This window comes from Cherax quadricarinatus, chromosome 50 (assembly GCF_038502225.1).
Source record: "Cherax quadricarinatus isolate ZL_2023a chromosome 50, ASM3850222v1, whole genome shotgun sequence".
Lineage (NCBI taxonomy): Eukaryota > Metazoa > Arthropoda > Malacostraca > Decapoda > Parastacidae > Cherax > Cherax quadricarinatus.
Genome location: NC_091341.1, coordinates 16,239,415 through 16,251,574, shown reverse-complemented (window position 1 = coordinate 16,251,574; position 12,160 = coordinate 16,239,415). Strand labels below are relative to the sequence as shown.

At 38.7% G+C, this 12,160-nt stretch overlaps 1 protein-coding gene across 3 annotated transcripts in view; it reads right to left on the bottom strand.

Annotated features, from left to right (window-relative positions):
• Window positions 1–12,160, bottom strand: part of kappaB-Ras (NFKB inhibitor interacting Ras like 1) — a 66,205-nt gene that overhangs the window by 24,632 nt on the left and 29,413 nt on the right. The window lies entirely within an intron of this gene.

The following is a 12,160-nucleotide window of genomic DNA, read 5'->3' as shown; positions in this document are numbered from 1 at the left end:
AATCATTAACATATGGCAACATGAAGAGCACAAATTTAATCAAGATTTCTATTTAAATACAGTACATATTATCATTATAGATGATGTTATAAGATTCGCATGAATTCAATGTATTCCATAATCAGGGACAAAAAAAAATAAAAAATAACAGCGTTTCAGGCCCCTACTTCACACTTTTCTATAAAACTGCCAGTTAATGAACTTAGGGTTAATTGCTGGAATTTGGAAAAATTCTCCATTATTAGCTTACTTTTAAAGTCTTCATTGATTATGAAAATACCACACCTATCATTGCCCACTGTTAAATTTTGCTAGGAAAAATAGATGACAATTTACAAAATTTATATGAAGGTCTGCAAGCATATTTAACATGGAAATTACAAAGGAGCTACCTGACTCTCTCTGTAAGCTTATTCAGTAAGTAGAGGAATTTCTTGTAAAGCTTTGAAATTAAACAAAATTATAAGAATGTTAAAACACTAAGGTATAGAATTATTTGTTGTAAAACAAAATACAAGATATCCAAAAAATATGATTATGGTGTCTATTTATCAGTCATGAGTGCAAACATGTAAAAAAAAAATCCTAAAATAAGAATGTGTAACAACTTAAGCAAGCCAATTTTTCTTCCATGGGAATAAGGATGTTCCTACACAGTGAAGTATATTAATTCCAGTCTATGCTCTCTGCCAACCACATCATAAACATTTTTTTATGAAGAACACTCACTCACCAGCAAAGATGGCAGATCTAAGTCTTATCCCTTTTAAGACATGTATTTGTTAATGTACTGAAAATTTATAAAAGAATATAACAATTCAATGGAGTGCTGAGCCTTAACCTGACAATCACAAGAATGCCAGTCCATCCCTTTGCCAATCACACCAACCTAAAGAATTCTCCAATCAGAAATCTGAGACGATTTGTGCTAGCAATGACTAAAGATGTTTTCAGAGAGAACCCCCAGCTCCACCAACAGGTAGTACCCTCTAAGTCTTTTCATACTGAAATTATATGATAAACCAAACGTAACAATTCAATGGAGTGCCGAGCCTGAAATTCTGACATTCTCTTAATCATCAGGCTGTTAGTTTGAGGCTTGGCACTCCACTTGTTGGGAACCAACTAACACATGATGCTGTGAAATAATAAAGGAAGATACTCAATGAGCAGAGCAATAAGACATAACTCTTAACCTGTAAAAAAAATAAAAAACACTATATACTGTAAATCTGAATTCTCACAGACACATCGATGTAAATGTAAGCAAAGAATTTCTAATACAAGACCTGGGCAAAGCCCTGTATTTACAATTATGTAATGTTAAGCTTGTCTCCTTGCTAACTAGAATAATCCTGATAATTTTAAGAACACATATACATATAAAAATGCAGGCATAACATCACAAGTAACCTTTTGTAATTAGGCATATACACCAGATGTCCAATCACCCTGTCATTTTTCTGAACTTAAACACATTTGCCTTACTGTACTCTGTAAATGACAGATTATAATTATTTGGATTATTATTCCTGTCTTTTATATATTCCTTTCTTTCTATGAGATGGTCTGCCTGTATTTATTACCTTGTGATAATTACTAGCTCCTTAATACTGTATTACCATAATGGAAGTGATCACCAGTGAACATGTTATATTCCTTTTTCCAATGAAAGACTGTTTTGTCTTCTACTGAGGATACTTTCATGCTTATTTTAGTTTTGTCTGAATAGGATGATACAAAGCTGTGGTTACTATGTTCGTGTGTGTTTATTTTCAGGATGGGAAAATTAAAGATACCAGGACTGTGCTATGGTGTACCACAGCACTCAAATGTTCTGCTTATTAGAATACCTACAATCCACTTCCTTACTCTTCCTGTTACCTATGCACACAGTATTTACCTCATTTTATAGGCTATTACTCCATGGTGGCATTTGTTAAATGACCGTTTTGTTTTCCATTATATGCCTGCGATTTTTGCCATAATGATCTAATACAGTGGACCCTCGCCTAACGGTATTAATCCGTTCCTAAGAGCTCAACGTTAGGCAAAATTATCGTTAGGCGAATTAATTTTCCCCTTAAGAAATAATGGAAATCAAATTAATCCGTTCCTGACACCCCAAAGTATGAACAAAAAAAATTTTTTACCACATGAAATATTAATTTTAATACACACAAACTGAAGAAGACATGCACAGTTACATGACACTTACCTTTATTGAAGATCTGGTGATGACTGATGGGATGGGAGGAGGGGAGAGTGTTGATGGTGTTAGTGTTTAGAAGGGGAATCCCCTTCCATTAGGACTTGAGGTGGCAAGTCCTTTTCCGGGGTTACTTCCCTTCTTCTTTTAATGCCACTAGGACCAGCTTGAGAGTCACTGGACCTCTGTCGCACAACATATCTGTCCATAGAGGCCTGTACCTCCCGTTCCTTTATGACATTCCTAAAGTGTTTCACAACATTGTCAGTGTAATAGTCACCAGCACGGCTTGCAATAGCTGTGTGAGGGTGATTTTCATCAAAAAAGGTTTGCACTTTAAGCCACATTGCACACATTTCCTTAATCTTTGAAGTAGGCAACTTCCTCAATTTCTCTATCCCCTCCTCCGAAGCAGTTTCCTCAGGTGTGGCCTCTTGCTGTTGAAGATGATCTAGCAGCTCATCAGTGGTTAGTTCTTCATTGTCCTCCTCCACCAACTCTTCCACATCCTCCCCACTAACCTCCAACCCCAAGGACTTCCCCAATGCCACAATGGATTCCTCAACTGGCATAGGATTCCCAGGGTTAGCCTCAAACCCTTCAAAATCCCTTTTGTCTACACATTCTGGCCACAGTTTCTTCCAAGCAGAGTTCAAGGTCCTCTTAGTCACTTCCTCCCAAGCCTTACCTATAATGTTTACACAATTGAGGATGCTAAAGTGATCTCTCCAAAACTCTCTTAAGAGTCAATTGAGTTTCTGAGGTCACTACAAAGCACCTTTCAAACATAGCTTTTGTGTACAGTTTCTTGAAGTTGGAAATGACCTGCTGGTCCATGGGCTGCAGGAGAGGAGTGGTATTAGGAGGCAAAAACTTGGCCTTAATGAAGCTCATTTCCGCAGAAAGTCGCTCTGCCACGTCTGAAGGATGACCAGGAGCATTGTCTAATACCAGGAGGCACTTAAGGTCTAATTTCTTTTCAATTAGGTAATTTTTCACAGTGGGGGCAAATGCATGGTGTAACCAGTCATAGAAAAAGTCCCTAGTGACCCATGCCTTACTGTTTGCCCTCCACAGCACACACACATTAGCCTTGAGGACACTGCTTTTCCTGAACACTCTGGGAGTTTCAGAGTGATACACCAATAAAGGCTTCACTTTGCAATCACCACTAGCATTGGCACACATCAACAGAGTAAGCCTGTCTTTCATAGGCTTATGTCCTGGGAGTGGCGTTTCCTCCTGAGTAATGTAGGTCCTGCTTGGCATTTTCTTCCAAAACAGGCCTGTTTCATCACAATTAAACACTTGTTCAGGTTTCAGTCCTTCACTGTTTATGTACTCCTTGAATTCCTGCACATATTTTTCAGCTGCTTTGTGATCCGAACTGGCAGCCTCACCATGCCTTATCACACTATGTATGCCACTACGATTCTTAAATCTCTCAAACCAACCTTTGCTGGCCTTAAATTCACTCACATCATCACTAGTTGCAGGCATTTTTCTAATTAAATCGTCATGCAACTTCCTAGCCTTTTCACATATGATCGCTTGAGAGATGCTATCTCCTGCTATCTGTTTTTTGTTTATCCACACCAATAACAGTCTCTCAACATCTTCTATCACTTGCGATCTCTGTTTCGAAAACAAAGTTGCACCTTTGGCAAGAACAGCTTCCTTGATTGTCGTTTTCTTGGCCACAATAGTAGCGATGGTTGACTGGGGTTTTGTGTACAACCTGGCCAGCTCGGAGACACGCACTCCACTTTCATATTTAGCAATGATCTCTTTCTTCATATCCATAGTAATTCTCACTCTTTTGCTGTAGGGTTGGCACTAGAAGCTTTCTTGGGACCCATGGTGACTTATTTTGCAGGTGCAATCGCTAAAAAGGCTGTGATAATATGAAATGTTCCGATTGTATGCTTGGAAGCGACCGCGGTGGCTGGCTTGTAAACACTGGCACCCACGAAACAAGTGAGGTGGGCTCAGGCCGCACGTGGACGCGTCTCGAGCCAATCGCGTTGAGCGAGTTTTTTAGCACTAGCCGAGGCAAAATTTTTGCGTTAAAATGTATCACTAGGCGGATTTAACGTTATGCGATACGTTCGTTAGGCGAGGGTCCACTGTAGTTGAGAGAGGCATGACCTTCCTGTTCCAAATCCATGCTGACCAGGGCTGTTATGCTTTTCCATAAAATGAGAAAATTGGCATTTCAGCATCCTTTCGAAGGCTTATGCCTGATGTTAGTGCTCCTGGTCAATAATAACTTGTCACAGCTCTGATGCCTCCTCTGTAAAGCTATGTATTTTTTAAGGAAGTATGAATTTCACCTTACCACCTGACTGCTTCTTCTCCATAGAACACTGAGAAGTCATGCTAGGGGTGTTTTACACTTTTTTATAAACACTAAATTCCAAGAATCAGACCTAAGTGATGGGTGCTTGGGCATACTTCTAATTCTTTTTTAAGATGAAGGATTTGTGCTGTCAATATATATTAAGAAAGGTCAGCAGAGTTAATAAAGAAACTAGAAGACTACATGGGCTTTCAATTCTCGTGGTGTCAACCGAGTTACAGAACACAGATTCATAGTGCTCTTCCAGAATTTCACTCGCAACTTTTTCATCTTTGCTGTATAAACCTTCTCTAAGTAGAGTGCCAATACTGAAAGAGATTTTTAACTTCAATTTTATTAATGTGAAAAAATATTTAGGATGTTTTCCAGTTTCCTGAAGGGCTTCTTGTTTTTTCCATTTCTTTTGTCTAATATTATATATATACCTATATACAGTGGACCCCCCGCCTTACGAACACACCGCGTTACGTTAAATCCGCCATACGAAGCATTCACGTGTGGCCTCATCACCAGTGTTTACAAACCAGCCAGTGCAGTCGCATCTACGCATACATTCGGTACATTTCACATTATCCCACTGTTTTTAGTGCTTGTAACTACAAAATAAGTCACCTTGGACCCCAAGAAAGCTTCTAGTGCCATCCCTGTGGTAAAAAGGGCGAGAATTAGTATGGAATTGAAAAAAGAGATTAAGGAAATGTGTGCAAAGTGGGTTGAACTGCAAACCTTTACGGATCAAAATCACCCTGACACAGCTACTGCAAGCCGTGTTGGCAACCTGTACAATGACAATGTTATGGCCCATTTTAGGAAAGTCTTGAAGGAACGGGAGGTACAGAGCTCTGTGGACAGATTTATTGTGCGACAGAGGTCCAGTGACTCTCAAGCTGGTCCTTGTAGCATTAAAAGAAGAAGGGAAGTAACCCCAGAAAAGGACTTGCTATCTCAAGTCCTAATGGAAGGGGATTCCCCTTCTAAACAATAACTTCCACACTCTCCCCTCCTCCCATCCCATCAATCATCACCAGATCTTCAATAAAGGTAAGTGTCATGTATTCTATTCTTAATAGAGTAGTAATTGTGCATGTCTTCTTCAGTTTGTGTGTATTAAAATTAATATTTCATGTGGTAAAAATCTTTTGTTTATACTTTGGGGTGTCAGGAACGGATTAATTTGATTTCCATTATTTCTCATGGGGAAAATTAATTCGGCTAACAATAATTTCGGCTTATGATGAGCTCTCAGGAACGGATTAATATCATAAGGCGGGGGTCCACTGTATATATATATATATATATATATATATATATATATATATATATATATATATATATATATATATATAAATATATATATATATATATATATATATATATATATATAGTATATATATATATATATATTATTTTTTTTTTTTATTATCACACTGGCCGATTCCCACCAAGGCAGGGTGGCCCGAAAAAGAAAAACTTTCACCATCATTCACTCCATCACTGTCTTGCCAGAAGGGTGCTTTACACTACAGTTTTTAAACTGCAACATTAACACCCCTCCTTCAGAGTGCAGGCACTGTACTTCCCATATATTATATATATATATATATATATATATATATATATATATATATATATATATATATATATATATATATATATATATATACGTATACACACAGTGGACCCTCAGTTAATGATATTAATCAGTTCCAGAGAGCTTGTCCTTAACCGATTTTATTGGTATCCGAATTAATTTTCCCCATAAAAAATAATGGAAATATACATTTCCCTACACAGAAAACAAAGAGGCATGCAGAATAAATACATAAATACTAAATTGATACTTACCTTCATTGAAGAGTACTGATGACTGATGAGACACTGTTTTTCTTGAACACACTGGGATTTTCAGTGATACACGAGTAAAGGTTTCACTTTGCAATCCCCACTAGCATTACAACAAAACATGCGAATTAGCCTGTCTTTCACAGGCTTGTGTCCTGGGAGTGCCTTTTCCTCCTGAGTAATGTAGGTCCTGTTTGGCATTTTCTTCCAGAAGAGCCTTGTTTCGTCACAAGTGAACACTTGTTGCGGTTGGAATTTTTCAGCTTCACCAGGCCTTATCACACTGTGTATGCCACTACGATTCTTAAATCTCTCAAACCAACCTTTGCTGGCCTTAAATTCACCAATATGAGCACTAGTTCCAGGCATTTTTTTCCTGTTCACCTGGGTGTTAGTCGACTGGTGTGGGTGTATCCTGGGGGACAAGATTAAGGACCCCAATGGAAATAGGTTAGACAGTCTTTGATGACGCATTGACTTTCTTGGGTTATACTGGGTGGCTAACCCTCTGGAGTTAATTGTTTCTCGGGTAATTGTTTCTCGTTAAGCCACATCAACAACAGTCTCTCCACACCTTCGAGTAGTATTTGCAATCTCTGTTTTGTAAGCATATTTACACCATTCACATTCTTTGATGAAAAAGGAAGGAAAATGTAACTCAGTGAATGTTTGGTGAATGTATGTACATTCCTCATCGAGAAACTCAGGACTACAAATTCGGTATGCTCTTAGGAAAAACCCGATGATGATGCCTCTTTTGGTCTTGGTATCTTGACTGGAATAGAAGTGTGTGAGATCATTTTTATTGGTAGGATCTCACACACTTCTATTCCAGTCAAGATACCAAGACCAAAAGAGGCATCACCATCGGGTTTTTCCTAAGAGCATACCGAATTCACCATTGTCTCCCAGGACAGCACCTCCAGCTTCACCATTACTGTCTCCCAGGACAGCACCTCCAGCTTCACCATTACTGTCTCCCAGGACAGCACCTTCAGCTTCACCATTACTGTCTCCCAGGACAGCACCTCCAGCTTCACCATTACTGTCTCCCAGGACAGCACCTCCAGCTTCACCATTACTGTCTCCCAGGACAGCACCTCCAGCTTCACCATTACTGTCTCCCAGGACAGCACCTCCAGCTTCACCATTACTGTCTCCCAGGACAGCACTATCAGCCCCACATTTACTGACAACCAGGACATCACCTACAGCCTTACAGTTTCTGACTACATGGCCAGTATCAAGGGCAGTACCATTCAGCCCAGACTTTTTATGTTCCCATCTGTTGTAGAAAGCTTCCAGGTTTTCTATGAAAGCAGCTTTGATGTTGTCCTCTTTTAATACCCTTGTGATTTTAGTCCACAGATTTATCTCATTTGGGCATACCCAAAAACACTTCCCTGTTTTAATACTGCTTATAGCTAGTTCTTGGATATCTGCACAAGGGGCGTGACAACAATTTCCACAAAAATGACAATTTATCCATGTGGAAGCTCGTTTGTTTGATTGACTGCAGACTACACAGAGCTTCATAATGATTTGAATGGTTGATTTACTGTAATTCTACTAGTAACCTCTTGAATACTCTATTAATAACCTCCTTAATTGAAGCTCTAGCTATTTGTATTTCTATTTCTAACTGTACTTGTATATTGGACAGCTTACCGTGTACGTTCCTGATTTATATTTATTGTTTGTGTTTGATAAGGGCGCCTACAACCCCATCCGCTTACAGTCTGCTTTATTGTCCAACGAATCCGTTTGAAACCAGTCAAGGGTTCGGACCAGTCGAGGGTTCGGAACCAGTCTGATCTGATCAGTGGGTCACTTATTTAAAACATACTGGTCGGTGATTTGGGCTAACACATGAAGGATCTACTGGAAATTATCTACCCGAGTAATATGTGATTTGATTGATACAAAAGTATAACTTGCGTGTTGAAGAACCTGTGACTGCTGGCAGCTCCTACAATGACGAACGGTCGAGCCTCAACCCTTGTTTATCAATCGCTGTATCTAGCTTTTCTAGGTTTTTTCATCTCCACCACAATAAATGCTATATTATCACTATAGTTGGCTGGTGGAAATTTTGGAGGAAGGATGCTTTTTCTGTAGTAATAATTGCTTCTCATTGTGTATATTGCGACTGCTGGTAACTACAGGTTATATGAAATTTATAGTATACGTCTGGTATTTCAAGAAAAAAGAAACTAATGAAAGTCACTTTATTCCACTAAGTACCATTATAATACTGGTTAGTTGCTAATACAACACTGTATTCTGCTGTTCACTGGTATCACTTGATTAAATGCGAGGTACACTAGCAGGCCAGGAAGATTATTAAAACAGCTGACCTCTGTGGTAAGTTTCTGGAGACTTCTGGCACCTGCCTCTATAGGCTTATCACTTCATTTACAAATTCACCTGTTTTCAAATGACACTTTAGCCTTCATCATCTATATACTAGGGAGCCACTGTAGTATACACTATACACTATGTATACACAATGTTATCAGGGAGACTTTCTTTCCTCTGACAAAGAAAAGTTCTATTATTATTATTTTGCACACGACACTCAGGCCTATGATTCCCCTCTGGCAGTAAACTCTGCTAGGTAGTGCACACTAATTCTCCTTTTTTGACTCAGTATATAATGTTTTCCGCCCAAGATATATACAGTGGACCCACGGTTAATGATACTTTTTCACTCCAGAAGTATGTTCAGGTGCCAGTACTGATCGAATTTGTTCCCATAAGGAATATTGTGAAGTAGATTAGTCCATTTCAGACCCCCAAACATACATGTACAAACGCACTTACATAAATACACTTACATAATTGGTCGCATTCGGAGGTGATCGTTATGCGGGGGTCCACTGTATATATTTACATGCAAATATATGTAATAAGATCACAGTAAACAGGTGATATCAAAATATGCAAAAAAAAAAAAAAAAAAAAAACTGAAAAAATAGTGAAATTCTCACATTATCAAGGAACTATGTTCCTTGATAATGTGAGAAGTCACGAAAGCACTTGGAATTTCACTATTCCTTCACAGTGGTTGTTTTGCATATGTGTGTGTGTGTGTGTGTGTGTGTGTGTGTGTGTGTGTGTGTGTGTGTGTGTGTGTGTGTGTGTGTGTGTGTGTGTTTTAATAAAATATATATATATATATATATATATATATATATATATATATATATATATATATATATATATATATATATATATATGTAGGTAGTAGGTTGGTAGACAGCAACCACCCAGGGAAGTACTACCGTCCTGCCAGATGACTGTGAAACAGAAACCTGTAACTGTTTTGCATGATGGTAGGATTGCTGGTTTCTTGTTCTGTCTCATAAACACGCTAGATAACAGGGATATCTTGCTACTCCTACTTACACTTTGGTTACACTTCACAGACACGCACATGCATATATATATACATACATCTAGGCTTTTCTCCTTTTTCTAAAAAGCTCTTGTTCTTCTTTATTTCTTCTATTGTCCATGGGGAAGTGGAAAAGAATCTTTCCTCCGTAAGCCATGCGTGTCGTATGAGGCGACTAAAATGCCGAGAGCAATGGGCTGGTAACCCCTTCTCCTGTAGACATTTACTAAAAAAGAGAAGAAGAAAAACTTTATAAAACTGGGATGCTTGAATGTGCATGGATGTAGTGCGGATGACAAGAAACAGATGATTGCTGATGTTATGAATGAAAAGAAGTTGGATGTCCTGGCCCTAAGCGAAACAAAGCTGAAGGGGGTAGGGGAGTTTCGGTGGAAGGAAATAAATGGGATTAAATCTGGAGTATCTGAGAGAGTTTGAGCAAAGGAAGGGGTAGTAGTAATGTTGAAGGATCAGTTATGGAAGGAGAAAAGAGAATATGAATGTGTAAATTCAAGAATTATGTGGATTAAAGTAAAGGTTGGATGCGAAAAGTGGGTCATAATAAGCGTGTATGCACCTGGAGAAGAGAGGAATGCAGAGGAGAGAGAGAGATTTTGGGAGATGTTAAGTGAATGTATAGGAGCCTTTGAACCAAGTGAGAGAGTAATTGTGGTAGGGGACCTGAATGCTAAAGTAGGATAAACTTTTAGAGAGGGTGTGGTGCTAAGTTTGGGGTGCCAGGTGTAAATGATAATGGGAGCCCTTTGATTGAACTTTGTATAGAAAGGGGTTTAGTTATAGGTAATACATATTTTAAGAAAAAGAGGATAAATAGTATACAAGATATGATGGAGGGCGAAATGACAGTAGTTTGTTGGATTATGTATTGGTAGATAAAAGACTGTTGAGTAGACTTCAGGATGTACATGTTTATAGAGGGGCCACAGATATATCAGATCACTTTCTAGTTGTAGCTACACTGAGAGTAAAAGGTTGATGGGATACAAGGAGAATAGAAGCATCAGGGAAGAGAGAGGTGAAGGTTTATAAACTAAAAGAGGAGGCAGTTAGGGTAAGATATAAACAGCTATTGGAGGATAGATGGGCTAATGAGAGCATAAGCAATGGGGTCGAAGAGGTATGGGGTAGGTTTAAAAGAGTAAAAGTGGGTGCGGGAGGGAAGAGGAGTGATTGGTGGAATGATGATGTAAAGAGAGTAGTAAGGGAGAAAAAGTTAGCATATGAGAAGTTTTTACAAAGTAGAAGTGATGCAAGGAGGGAAGAGTATATGGAGAAAAAGAGAGAGGTTAAGAGAGTGGTGAAGCAATGTAAAAAGAGAGCAAATGAGAGAGTGGGTGAGATGTTATCAACAAATTTTGCTGAAAATAAGAAAAAGTTTTGGGGCGAGATTTACAAGTTAAGGAAGCCTAGAGAACAAATGGATTTGTCAGTTAAAAATAGGAGAGGAGAGTTATTAAATGGAGAGTTAGAGGTATTGGGAAGATGGAGGGAATATTTTGAGGGATTGTTAAATGTTGATGAAGATAGGGAAGCTGTGATTTCGTGTACAGGGCAAGGAGGAATAACATCTTGTAGGAGTGAGGAAGAGCCAGTTGTGAGTGTGGGGGAAGTTCGTGAATCAGTAGGTAAAATGAAAGGGGGTAAGGCAGCCAGGATTGATGGGATAAAGATAGAAATGTTAAAAGCAGGTGGGAATATAGTTTTGGAGTGGTTGGTGCAATTATTTAATAAATGTATGGAAGAGGGTAAGGTACCTAAGGATTGGCAGAGAGCATGCATAGTTCCTTTGTATAAAGGCAAATTGGACAAATGAGAGTGCAAAAATTATAGGGGGATAAATCTGTTGAGTATACCTGGTAAAGTGTATGGCAGAGTTATTATTGAAAGAATTAAGTGTAAGACGGAGAATAGGATAGCAGATGAACAGGGAGGCTTTAGGAAAGGTAGGGGGTGTGTGGACCAGGTGTTTACAGTGAAACATATAAGTTAACAGTATTTAGATAAGGCTAAAGAGGTTTTTGTGGCATTTATTGATTTGGAAAAGGCATATGACAGGATGGATAGGGGGGCAATGTGGCAGATGTTGCAGGTGTATGGTGTAGGAGGTAGGTTACTGAAAGCAGTGAAGAGTTTTTATGAGGATAGTGAGGCTCAAGTTAGAGTATGTAGGAAAGAGGGAAATTATTTCCCAGTAAAAGTAGGCCTTAGACAAGGATGTGTGATGTCACCGTGGTTGTTTAATATATTTATAGATGGGGTTGTAAGAGAAGTAAATGCGAGGGTCTTGGCAAGAGGCGTGGAGTTAAAAGATAAAGAATCACACAAAGTGGGA